We start from the raw sequence: 12,611 nt of genomic DNA on the forward strand, positions 1-12,611 counted from the left end.
GAAAGCAGGGTATTGGCCTGGACTTGGCTAATGGGACACACCCAAATGAGACTTCAGTTTGGAAGTGCCACAAGGAAGCAGGCTCTCTGTGGAACATCCCCTCTGCTGGTCTACTTGCAGCTTTTTTGATGGAGAAGTGATGGTTCTGTCCAGCAGCAGAAGTACAGGCATTAACTAGGGGACAGCAGCAGTGACGGCAGCTTCCTCATTGGTTTGGTTCCACAGCATGGGGGCAGGGTTGGTCCTGGAAGCAAGAGTCATTCCCAGTCTGCAGCATGACTTTGAAAGCAACCTCTGAACCTTTAGTTAATCTCTGCTGCTCAAACTGGTCAGAGTAGGTTCTGTTACTTGCAGTTAAGAACTCTAACCAACCTCAGACAGGTAACATGACTTACCAGTTGTCATGTCGTCAGTTCAGTACTGGACATGGGCATGTGGAAAGGCACAGTGCACCGCCTTCAAAAAGGCCAAGGGAGGGGATTCCTGCCTTTGCAGGCCCAGAGACTCTTGTCAGTGCCAAAGGCTCTGCAAGTATTTAAATTGTGCTGCAGGTGGAAAGTCTTAGTCCATTTGGGCTCCCATAGCAAATTCCATAGGCTGGATGGCTTTGGCAGCAAACTCCTACTTCTCATAGTTCTGGAGGGTGGGAAATCCAAGACTGCCAGCAGTTCTGAGGTCTGGTGAGGGCTGCTTCCTGGTTTGCAGAAGGCTGTTTTTTCATGGTGGAAGGGTCAAAGGAGCTCTCCTGGGCCTCTTTTATGAGGCCACTAATCCCATTCACACAGCCTGTACCCTCATGACCACATCACCTCCCAGAAGCCCCACCCGCTAATACTATCACAATGGAGATTAGTTTTCAAAACATGAATTGTTGAAGGCACAGCATTTAGTTCATAATATGAAAGAATAGAATTGTACTTAACATTTGCAATAATAAAAGTTTCACATGAACTGGAAAGGCTCATGTTGGCAGGATAGGTGCACTCTCTAAGTTCAACTTCAATAAAAGAGCCTAAGAGTGAAATTAGAGCAGGAATTGCTAGAAAGAAGGAAGGAAGAGGAGGAGAGGAGGCAGAAAGAGAGGAAGAAGGGAGGGAGAAAAGGAGGGAAGAAAGGAGGAAGGGAAGAAAAAAGGAAGGGAAGAAAGGAGGATAGGGAAGGAGGGAGAGAAAGAGTGTGGAAAAAGGAAGGAAGAAAAGAAAAAAATGGAAGGAAGGGAAGGAGGAAGGAAGGGGGAAAAAGGAAGGGAGAAAAGGAGGGGAGAAAGGGAGAGAAAGACGAAGGAAGGAAGGAAAGGAGAGGGAGGGAGGAAGGAAGAGAGAAGGAAGAAAAAGGGGAGGAAGGAAGAGAAGAGAAAGGAAGGAAGGAAAGTAGAGAGATAAAGGAGGAAGTTTAAATGTTCTATATGATTCCAAGGTACTTAGCATAAATGGCTCCATTCTGGTTTGGTCTGCTTTGCTGGGGCCTAGTGTAGGAGGCTTGTCTAAAACAGTGGCTTCCCATAAACTGTGTTTAACATTTATCAGTGCCTGCTTGTCACAAAGGATATTTTCAAGAATACAAATGCACAGGCAGATGAATGGATACATAGGGTCAGGATTGGAAATTCCTGAGCAGAAAAGCTTGTCCCCAAGGAGTTGTGTTGTGCTACTGTCCTGGTACACTGATAGGTTCTTGTTGATCAACCCAGAAGCTCTCTGAATCCGGCCTTTTTGTTTTTGTATGGAGGTTTCATTACCTAGACATGATTGATTCAATCACTGGCCATTGTGATTGACTCAACCTCCAGCTCTTCTTCCCTCCAAGGCTGAGGGTAGCCTAAGGCTGAAAGTTCTAACCCTCTAATCACACAAGGGTTATCCTGGCAACCCCCTCTCATGCTGAGGCAATCCAGGAGCCCCCAACCCACATTCATCTCACTGGCATACAAGTAGACACATCACTTTGGAGATTATATGGGTTTTAGGAGCTACATGCCAGGATAAAGGAGGAAGATCAAATATACATTTCCTATTATAAATCATAGTATCACAGAGGGCCAAGTAGAGAAAAACAAAAAAGCCCATACCTAGAAGTATTATAGCCACACCTAAGAATATCAAACACAAATAAAATTCTAAAAGCTTCCAGAGAGAAAGAACTAGTCACCTATAAATAGGGTAACTGAACACCTATAAGTAAGTGGACCACATGTCTTAATGTACACAGGACAGTCCTGGGTTACACCTACTGACAGGCATAATTATTAGTAGTATCCCCTTCACGCTCCAAAGTGTCCTAGTTGAATGATAAATTATATCATCATCCTGCCTAACAAAGGAATAAGAGTCAGACTGATTATGGACTCCTCAATAGAAAAATGGTACAAGAGGAAAATGGTGTAATGTTTTTAAAAAATTAAAAGAAAATTGAATACTAAAAGTCTTATCCAAATTGTCATTAAATGTGAAAGTATAATAAAAACATTCTCATTCATACATCTCCAAAATTTTGCCACATGTTGAAAATACCCTTGAAGGAAGGTTTAGATAAGAGAACGGCAAATCCAGGATATTTCTACAAAACACATGAAAATTATGGGTAACTGAATACCTAAAGTTTATTATAGGACCTGTCAAAAGAAAACCTTTTTAGACAAATTAAACAATTTAATTGAGCAAAGGACAATTCATGAATCAGCAGCACTGAACCAGTGGAGGTTCTGAGAGCTCTGTTCCTCAGAGTGGGTAGAGAGAGTTGATAGATCGAAAAGGGAAGTGAGGTGCAGAAACAGTTGGACTGGTTTCAGCTTTGTGTTGCTGTATTTGGATGTGGTCTGATCAGCAGGAAGCCTGTGACTGGCTGAAGGTCAGCTGCTCCGATTAGCTGACACTCAGCTGTTTGTTACAAAGAACAGTCCTTAATTAGGCTTTCAGTTTATTTACCTACTAAACCAGTTTATATTTCCTTACTTAGGGATATAAGCTATGGCAGCCTCAGGCCAAGTTTTAATTTAACAATCAAAAAAGGAAAATCACTGTTTCCATAACAACCCAGAACTAAAATATTAGCATGATGGGGGCTGAGGGAAGTGGGAGATTAAGGAACATAATCACATGCAAAAATTCTTGACTTGAAAGCACTGTATTGCAGGCTTCAAATTAACTGTTACTATTATGAGAACAAAAGTGTAATGTTTAACTTTTAAACTGGCAGAATACTCAAAATGACCAAAAGAAAGAAGGAAAGGAGACTTTTAAAAAATGAAACAAAAATTCAATAAAAGTAAAATATGAAATAAAATAGCAAAAATAAATCCTATCAAAAGAAATCCTGTCAAAGGGAAACCTTCTTAGACAAAGTAAACAATTTAATTGAGCAAAGAACGATTCATGAATCAGCAGCACCGAACCAGTGGAGGTTTGAAGACCTCTGCTCCTCAGAGTGGGTAGGGAGAGTTAGGGGCTCTCTTGTTAGGGGCTAATGCAGCTGGTGACCTTATGTTCACACCAATGTTCCCTTACCATTCTGAAAATCCAAGGTCCCTTAAGAATAATACAAAATCTACTCTGCCTGTGCCTGCATAAGGAACATCAAAGCCCGGATGACAGTAAATCTGTTTATAGCATGGTTGAATAAATATTTTAAGCCCATTGTTGAGACTCACTGCTCAGAAAAAAAAAAGATTCCTTTCAAAATATTACAGCCCATTGACAATGCACCTGGTCACCCAGAGCTCTGATGGAGATACACAAGATGAATGTTGTTTTCATGCCTGCTAACACAACACCCATTCTGTAGCTTATGGATCAAGAAGTCATTTAGACTTTCAAGTCATATTACTTAACAAATACCTTTCATAAGCCTACAGTTGCCACAGACAGTGATTCCTCTGATGAATTGGGGCAAAGCAAATTGAAAACCTTCTGGAAAGGACTTACCATTTTAGATGCCACTAAAAACATTCATGATTCATGAGAGGAGGTCAAAATATCAACATGAACAGGAATTTGGAAGAAATTGAATCCAACTCTCATGGGTGATTTTGAGGGGTTCAAGACTTCAACGGATATAGTAACTGCAGATGTGGTAGAAATAGCAAGACAACTAGAATGAAAAGTGGAGCTGAAAATTTGACTGAATTGATGCAATCTCATGATAAAACTTGAACAGATGAATGAACAAAGTGGTTTCTTGAGACAGAATCTACCCCTGGTAAAGATGCTGTGAACGTTGCTGAAATGACAACAAAGGATTTAGAATATTGCAAGAACTTAAGTTAATAAAGCAGTGACAGGGTTTAAGAAGACTGACTTTAATTTTGAAAGAAATTCTACTGTGGGTAAAATGCTATCAAACAGCATTACATGCTACAGAGAAATCTTTCATGAAAGGAAGAGTCAATCAATGCAGCAAACTTCGCTGTTGTCTTATGTTGAAAACCTGCCACAGCCACCCCAAACTAGAGTAACCACCACCCTGATCAATCTGCAGCCACCAACATCTAAGCAAGACCCTCCACCAGCAAAAAGATTATAACTCACTGAAGGTTCAGATGATTGCTAGCATTGTTTGGTAATAAAGTATTTTTAAATGAAGCCATGATCATTTTTTTTTTCAGACATAATGCTATTGCACCCTTAATAGGCTATAGTATAAATATAACTTTTACATGTACTGGGGAACCAAAAAATTTATAATTGCAATTTTTTGCTTTATTGTGGTGATCTGAAATTGAATCGAGGACACTCTGGTGAAGCTCTCCTAGGCATTTTTCTACCAACTTTCTCAAAACATAATAAACAGATAATACTACACTTTGGCCCTCCAGAAAGTCAACAAGCTAAATGTCTTGGCATCCCAAAATACTGTTGCCATGACCTTTGCTCTTGACTGGTCCCCTTTTGCCTTTAAGGGACCACTTCAGCCTCTTGGTAGCTATTGCTTTGATTGTGCTTAGTCTTCAGTATTGTACTGGTGAAGCCATATTTCAACTCCTGTTACAATTCTTTGAAGAAATGCTTCATGATCTTGATTCCACTTGTTTCGAATTTCCATTGAAACCTCTGCTTCTGTCTGCAGCTGATCTGGGCATGAGGGTTTTGGCACTCACCAAGTAGAAAGTTTGCTCTACTTTAACTTTCGGTCAGAATTGGGTAAGCTGAACCAGTTGAGATATCTATGATGTTGACTATTGTTTGTGCTGTTAATTGTCAGTCCTCTTCAGTTAGGGCATGAATAAAATGAATTTTTTTCCTCATAAATTGATATCAATGGTCGCCCACTGCTTCATCTTCAACTTCATCTTCCTCCCTTCTGAAAACAGGTTATATCCATTTGTAAACTGCTGATTCCTTTGGGACACTGTCCTATAAATGTCTTATAAAATATCAATGGTTTCACCATTCTTGCAGGCAAACTTCATCATAAATTTGATGTTTGTTCTTGCTTCATTTTTTTCTTCCTTTGTGCTTTCAAGTCATATTGCTATGATAGGGGCTCTTTTCAAATTGATACTTTATCCTTCTTAGTGCCTCAAACTTGGACCTGTTCAGACATGTTCTAAGAAGTTAGTACATGTTTATTTTGACGCAAAAAAGTTTAAAACTCATGCATAGTTTTTTCATAAGACACGTTTCCCATGAACTTTTTGAAGACCTCTCATATACATATATATATGCATTAGATTATTAATTGCAATACTGTTTCTTATTGAAAAATATTAGAAACAACCTAAGTAGTCATTGAGAAAACCATGGAACATGCAGTATTATGCAGATGTGCCAAAAAAGGGGAAAGATCTCTGAAAATTGGTATGAACTGATTTCCAGAATACACTGTTAAATAAAAAAGCAAAATAAGAAGAGTATAATATATTATCCTTCATGTAAGAAAGAAAGGAGATGTGGGAAAGTATACATGTATCAGCTGTCTTGTGCAAAAGAAACAAGTAGAAACGAGAAATTAATGAGATTATTTACCTAGAGGGCATGGGTGGGAATTGGGGTGGAAAGAATGAGAGGAGAGAATGAGAAGAGAAAGGGGAAAGTGATACTTCTGGGTGTAGCTTTTGATATAATTATGGTTCTCAGAACAATGCTCTTCCATATTCCTCCCACCCAAATTAACATTTAAAATCAACTGTGATGAGGGAACCCAAAATAGAATGCAAACAGTACAAAATGAACCTAACTCAATTATCAATAGATAACACAACTACACTGAGGCATGGGGAAGAAAATCGCCAAACTCTATGAATTTGGAAAACAGAATATTGACTGTACATTGTAAAGCTAAAGACAAAAAAAGCCAGAAACAGATATACACAAATATTTTACTCTCATCAGGAAATGTGTTTTCCACAGGAGTATGGTGAGAAATTCTGAAACTACTTTGTGTCTAGGACTAAGCAAATAAGAAAATAGACCATGGTGAAGAGGGCCAGATTTCTCATTGTTGGAAAAAGAAGTTATAGGCCCAGGGCAGTGGCTCATGCCTGTAATCCCAGCACTTCAGGAGGCCAAGGTGGAGGGAGATCGCTTGAGCCCAGGAGGTTGAGACCTGCCTGGGCAATATGGCGAGACCTTGACTCTACAAAATATTTAAAAATTGCCCAGCGTAGTATCATATACCTGTAGACCCTGCAAGAATTGCTTGAGCCCAGGAGGTTGAGTGGGCTGTGATCATGTCACAGCCAGGGCAGGGCAAGAGAGACCCTGTCTCAAAAATAAAAAAAAGAAGAAAAAGAAATTACAAATAAGGAAAAGGGGAGGATAGGATGAGTGACAGATATCAACATCAACTTAAGGTTAATATACGTATAACTAATCTTATATTACGTGTATATAGATACATATGGAAACACACATAGGCGTGCTTGTATGTATGCGTGTATATATATAAAATATGTACATATATATATATTTTTTTTCCTTAACTCCATCTGCCCAGGTGGACCAGAAGCAATGACATCCCCATAGCAATGAGCCTATCTGGAGTGCAGCTATTGGTTCCTAAATATGAATTTTCAAAGAAACCAGGGCTCCTTAGAAAATGATTAATTCCAATGCTATGGTGGGAAGATGCAAGATTAGGTTGGAGCATCTTACAATGCCAGAAATTAAAGAAGTGCCCAGAAAATAATTAGGAAATACTGAAAGAAACAAGAGGCAGCTTAAAGAAGCTGCCAGCGACCCAGCCTGGGACAACTTGTGCAACAAAATAAGCAATAGTAATTAGTAATTCATAGGATAAAACAGATACTCATGAACCCACACTAATAATATAAATGAATAAGGGAATGAATGAATACATATATACTTCATACATACATACATGCCTACAAGCAGCAGAAGGGATATCTCTTCCTTATGGTAGATTTCTGAAAAATAAGTATAGATTGAATAACAGAAATTAAAAAAAAAATCACCATTAGGCAAGTACCACAGTAACAATGCATGTGGGTGGACATCATCTATTGATGCTAAAAATTAGCGGTGGAGTATAGTGAGAAACAGTAACTGCTGTCTTAAAGTATCTTCCCACAAGTTACAGATTAATTCCAGAGGGAAGAACAGTAACTCTACAGTGAAGAAACATGGCTGATGCCACCCTGCCCCAAGCAGTCAGCTAACGGCCCTTGTAAAGACACACGGAGTCAAGGACACCAAACTTTGCTGACGTGATGCACTGAGAACACCTCTATAGTGTTCTTGTCAAATATGCAGAGCCTCAATGTCATCATGAGGAAGTATCAGATTAACCCGAATTAACGGGCACTCTATGAAACAGTGGGCAGTAATCTTCAAGTGTGCCAAGCCCAGGAAAGATACAGAAGGGTGGCATGCTGTCATATGCTGGAGGACGCTAAGGGGACACGAGGGCTAAATGTACTGTGGACTGGATCGTGGACGAGAAAGAGGCCCCTCAGGAGAAGCTAGAGAGACAGCAGCAGGGCCTGGTTTCATCAAAGACAATTTTTCCACAGCTAGAGGCGGTGGACGGTTTTGGGGTGAAACTCTTCCACCTCAGATCATTGGGCATTAGATTCTCATAAGGAGCTCGCAACCTAGATTCCTCACATGCGCAGTTCACAAGTGGGATCATGCTCCTATGAGAATCTAGTGCCGCTGTTGCTGAGACAGGAGCTAGAGCTCAGGTGGTAATGCTCACTCGCCTGTGCTCACCTCCTGCTCTGCCGCCGGTTCCTAACAGGCCTTGGGCCACCAGTCCTTTGCCCGGGGTGGGGGTGGTAGGGGAGTCCTATCTTACAGGATCACCGTCATATACGCAGCCTGTCATTAGCCACGTGTCGTCGTGCCATGTATGACCGTCCTTCAGGGTCCCTGTCTGCTCAGCCTGCTATCTTCATTCGCTACAGTTGGTGTCCCGCTTCCTGCACGGACTGCAGGTCTGCTGGCCCTGGAAGCCATCTTGACTTCAGCACCTGACGGGAGAGCAGCTCAGTATCAAGGCTGATTGGACATCATTGTTACCTCATCCACACGCAGCAAAGCTCCTGGGTCCTCTGTTCAGTGATGGGAGTGTGGTCCACTAGCACGCAAGATACAACAAACGCTTGGTTTATTCTGGTCATTTGAATACTCAGTTGTACCTTTCCAGACCTCACTAGCCCTCTGAAAAGAGAGGTACAGAAATAAGGAGACTCTCTCAGGTCTGGCTGAAATGCCCCTTGCTTATTGCAGGCAAATGGGGCGGTCAGCGTGAGGCAGGACCCACACCCCGTGTGCTCCTTCTCCTTCCATCTGTTTGCTGCTGCTCCCCTTTGTAGGCCTCACAAGACTAGACCCGGCCCCTCCTCCTTCACTTCCAGGGCTCTGCTCAGATGCCTCTCAAATTTCTGTCTCTAAACATGTACACTCTCCAATTAACCCTAAAATTAACATGGAAAAAATGTATGTCTCAGATTATTTAATATGCTCTAGTTATGTTATTCAGTTATTCACTCTAGAAGCACATGTTAAGCTTCTAGCATGAACCTGGCTCTGTGCCCAGGGAAAGGTCTGAACATACTGGGGCCACAGACAGTGGTCGGCGATGTCAGTGGAATGGCTGCTAAGGTTCACCTTAGGACAAACAGAGCAGCCAGGAAAGCACAGGAGGTCACCTATCCGTGTCTTTAGAGGTCCAGGAAGGCTTCCTGGAGGAGACATCTCAGGTGGGAACCACAGGTCAAGCTGAACTTGGCCAAGAAAGGGAGCCTGGAGGAGCTTGGGGATAGATGGACAAGGCATTTGAGGGGGACCAAGGTTTCAAGCAATGAGAACCACATGTAGAAAGGACTGGAAGAGACTGTGGACTTCAGACTCAAAGCCACTGCACCACACACTTTTTAATATATTTCTAACCACTCAGAGACTCCATTTCAAGCATAATTTCCTACCTAAACTGTCACATGAGAATGATGCACTCAATGTTTTCTACCAAGCACAGTGTGAAATCTTATGGAATAGGAAATGCGAGACTGTGCTGTCCAGGTTCTGTATTAATTAACTTCATTTCAAAATGCTTAAAATATTGTCCTTGGGAAAGGTTTCCACATGCCCTCATGATACTCCTCTCCTAAGCTGTCTTCCTGGAACCAAGATTCTTTCACCAGTCATTTAGGTGTTTGTGTTGGGGGGTGTGGTTTGTGTGTGGGGTCCCCTTAGAGCCAGCTCCTGTCATGGGAAGAAGCCAGAGAAGGGCCAGGCGTAATGGCTGACACCTGTAATCCCAGCACTTTGGGAGCTCAAGGCAGATGGATCACCTGAGGTCACGAGTTCGAGACCTGCCTGACCAACATGGTGAAACCCTGTGTGCTAAAATGCAAAAATTAGCCAGTGTGGTGGCGGGCACTTGTAATCTCAGCTACCTGGGAGGCTGAGGCAGGAGAATCGCTTGAACCCAGGAGGGAGAGGTAGCAGTGAGCCAAGTTCACACCATCGCACTCCAACCTAGGCAACAAGAGCAAAATCCTGTCTCAAAAAAAAAAAAAAAAAAAGTATGTGTACGATGCAAGAGTTTGGAATAAATCTAATATTTTATCATTGGTCTTTTACTATCTCTCATGATGCCCCTCTCCTAAGCAGTCTTCCTGGAACCAAACCCCTTTCGCCATTTAGGTGTTTGTGTTGGGGGGTGTCCTTTGTGTGTGGGGGCCCCTCAGAGCCAGCTCCTGTCATGGGATGGTGTCCCATCTCAGGTGCAGACTTCTGTAGGCTGGGCTTGTGCAAGAAAAGAGCAGTATTCCCAGCTCCCAGAATCTCCTGCTGTGCCCGGGCAGGCCTCTGCCTCCCTGACCGGAGCTCTTATCTCTGAATATCTCCTCGCATCCCACCTGTATGCTTCTCTGCAGGTCAGGTGAAGGGAAGGAGATCAGAGGGCTAACGTCAGATGTGGAGACCATGGTCCGTTCATTACTCACCTCTCCTGGCAGGCCTGGAAGCAGAATGGCAGATGCCCAGGCAGTGCACAGGAGAAACATGCTTTGTCCCTCTCCACTTGGAACCTCCTTTTGTTTTGTGCCAGGGCTGCCTTAGCTTCAAGGGGCTCTCGAAAAAACCATGTGGCCAGGAAGCAGGAAGGGCAAGGAAGGAAAGAAGTAAGACTATTCTCAAGACTTTATTCCAGGTTGATAGGCAAGAGGTAAAGGCCCACTTCAGGTTTCCCTATAGAGTACTGACTAATTTACTAGGATGCAAATGGAGACAGGGGTCCAGGGCCGAAACTTTATGTGATGAAACCACAGTTACTATCGTTATAAAAGCCAATGTGTACTCAGCACGTGGCCTATGCTAGGCCCCAGCCTCGTGTTTCTATGTATAGTCACATCTCATTATCTCAGGTAGTTATGTTCTATAAAGTCACTACAAACACACTGAATTAATGAACATTGAATCATTCCTTCTACGGAAAACACAAGGTTGGGTTCCTGAAGCCCCTGGCCACATTTTTGTCAATAAATACACAACCTTGTTTTTATGTGTATTGATATTTACAGACACCTTATTTAATAGTGTTGATTCATTAACATTGAACTCATGGCCAACAGCACCGTAACTCTTGCCCGAATGAAGCTTGTCTAACATAGGTATTCACCCCCTAAGGCATGTCATGGTCTTCTGTGCTGAGGACGCAAGACAGACCCTCAGCACTGTGCTTGGGGGCCATTTTCAACACTGCATTTTCCAAGTAAAATTTCCTATACCCAAGTGCAGGTTGAACCAATGAAACTGCCCTTAGTTCAACCTCATTTATCCTTGGAAAGCAATCTTTCCATGACTGGAGTTGTCAGTTTATTTCATCTTTTTCCATGACCAACTAGTTATTATATTTGGAAATCTTGAAAGCACTTATGTCAGAGGCATGTGAACCAGAGCAACCCCATTTTAAATAGCAGCTGCGTAAAACGAGGCTAAGACCTACTGGGCTGCATTCCCAGGTGAAGGCATTTTAAGTCACAGGATAAGATAGGAGGTCGGCACAGGATACAGGTCATAAAGACCTTGCTAATGAAACAGGCTGCAGTAAAGAAACCAGCCAAATCCCAACAAAACCAAGATAACCTCTGGTCATCCTCACTGCTATACTTCCACTAGCACCATGACAGTTTACAAACACCGTGGCAGCAAGAAGTTACCCTATATGGTCTGAAAAGGGAAGGCATGAATAATCCACCCCTTCTTTAGCATATCATCAAGAAATAATCATAAAAATGGGCAACCAGCAGCCCTCAGGGCTGCTCTGCCTATGGAGTAGCCATTCTTCTCTTCCCCTACTTTCTTAATAAACTTGCTTTCACTTTACAGACGTGCCCTGAATTCTTTCTTACGCAAGATCCAAGAACCTTCTTTTGGGGTATGGATCTGGACTCCTTTCCTGTAACACTTACAGATGTACTCTATGCTTTATTCAATAGAAGCACAGAGTTTTATTATTCTATAGATGTCATATAATTACTTCCTAACCTTTTAAAGTTAAGGATATAAGGATAAGACTTCACATGTTAGTATGACTAGGCCACATAGAAATATCTTCTGCCTAAAAGATGCTGAACATGGACTGTTTTATCACAAGAAGTACACGACTTGCTTTCCTGGGGTTCTTGTGGTATTTGTTTTTATCTAACTGAATTTTGATCAAATCTCTACTGAGGCTGTAAGATGGACAATGAAACTTTTTTGGTACTCACCTTTTCAATGGGAAGATTTTAGGGAGAAAATGGAGTGGGCAAAGCAGTTAAACAAAATAACAGACATTCTCATTACCAGCTTACCAAACCTAGAAGCAAACAGAAGAGCAAAAGCTATCAGTAATGACTTTGGAGTGGTATATTCACAAAAATCTCCAAGCTTCTCTGGGGCCCATATGAGACAGGCAGCCCTGATTTTTAATCTCCTTTCTTAGCAGGGTGGAAAGCAATAGAGAAAAAGACGCCACTTCTTCATTTGTTAGTGTTTGTTCAGGCAGCACAAGTCAGAGAACAGTAAACGCTTGTTCAATGGTCTGCACTGTTTACACAAAACTGGAAAGATGGGTTGGATTAACTATTCCTTTTATAAGTAACATTACACTCTTTCAAACTCTTGGCCGGCCAGTGAACTGCGTGAAGAAATAGCTCTCACAGCCAG

At 42.0% G+C, this 12,611-nt stretch overlaps 1 long non-coding RNA gene across 1 annotated transcript; it reads right to left on the minus strand.

The window, feature by feature from the left end:
• Positions 1-1,438: 1,438 nt before the first annotated feature.
• LOC108289045 lies at positions 1,439-12,273 on the minus strand. Its single transcript, XR_001818971.2, has 3 exons — positions 12,173-12,273; positions 8,166-8,425; positions 1,439-7,360 (listed from the first exon to the last, which is right to left on the minus strand). It is a non-coding gene; the product is annotated as an uncharacterized LOC108289045 (long non-coding RNA).
• Positions 12,274-12,611: the final 338 nt, after the last annotated feature.

This window comes from Cebus imitator, unplaced genomic scaffold (assembly GCF_001604975.1).
Source record: "Cebus imitator isolate Cc_AM_T3 unplaced genomic scaffold, Cebus_imitator-1.0 Scaffold389, whole genome shotgun sequence".
Classification (NCBI taxonomy): Eukaryota; Metazoa; Chordata; class Mammalia; order Primates; family Cebidae; genus Cebus; species Cebus imitator.